The sequence below is a fragment of the Calidris pugnax genome, unplaced genomic scaffold, assembly GCF_001431845.1.
Source record: "Calidris pugnax isolate Ruff unplaced genomic scaffold, ASM143184v1 scaffold13, whole genome shotgun sequence".
In the NCBI taxonomy this organism is placed as follows: domain Eukaryota; kingdom Metazoa; phylum Chordata; class Aves; order Charadriiformes; family Scolopacidae; genus Calidris; species Calidris pugnax.
This window is the reverse complement of record NW_015090810.1, coordinates 22214874-22216054: the sequence shown is the minus strand read 5'-3', so window position 1 is coordinate 22216054 and position 1181 is coordinate 22214874.

Sequence of the window (1181 nt, the reverse complement as noted above, 5' to 3'; positions counted from 1 at the left end):
TTTTTTCTTTTTTTTTTTTTTTTTTTGTGGGAGAGGAAATTCTTTTGTCCTTGCCCTGGATAGATGTGGCTTGGTACTGCGATGACAGAAAGACTAGCCCCCAGCCAGGCACCAAGGACCACTCAGTACAAGAAGGAGGTTTAGAAATCGGAGTAGTAAAGGTGGGGCCTCAAGATGAGAGCAAAGCCTGGGGCAAGTGGTAGAGGCCCCCATAGAGAAAACAGCTTGAAAACTGGGGATTGAAATGAGGAACTCCCTCTCCCAAGGAGATCTTTTGGACAGTTTCCCTATTGCTATTACTTCCTACACACACATGAACAAACGTCTGCCAAAGCAGGATATAGAGCAACGGTCCCTCCAACTTGATACGCTGTTTCTGATGCCAAGTGAGGTCTGAGTCTTCTGGTGTGCCCCACAACTGATGGCCTTGTGTAAAACTCTCTTAAGGAAAATTCTGCTAAATTCCAGGTGTTTAGTGGCTGGGTTATAGCCCAGAAGGATCCCATCCTCATCTTCTGTAAGCAGATTTATATCTCCAAAAGCCTAAGTTTGTCCTCCCCTAGTCCATATAACCAAATGATCTTATCTTTATAGATCAAGAGCAAGTATTTGAATCCCAGAAAGTCTTTTTTCCTCTTTCAGAGATCAGTTACACATTCTTCAGGAGAATGTCTGATCAGTTATATATGTTCTGCATTTCTTTACATTTGATTTTTATTTGCCACATTCCATCTGCTTTATCATGAAAAAGGAATACCTATGTGTTTCTATCTGTCCTTTACATTCTCTCATCTCCCTGGCTAAATCTTCCATCAAAACCAAGTAGTTTTAATTTTCTTCCCACTCAAAACTGTACCAAATCCTCTTAAATAAGTATTTATCCCTTTCTATTTCTACAATTTCCTTTTCTTTCACTGGCAAAGGACCAGAGGTGATGTCAGCTCTGCTACAAGCGCAGCTGTTGGCGGCACAGGACACACTGCATGCTAATCACATGAATATTTACCCAGCTTCTTGGAGGGATTTTGAAGCTACCCTCAGAGCCATATTCAACCAGCTAGTCTAAAGCTAGCTTGGTTTTCTCCACAACATGCTGCAACGTCCTGCTATAATACTCACGATGATGTTACTCACTTTCTTTTTCTTACCAGAAACTCAGGTCTTACTTATTTAACTTATTA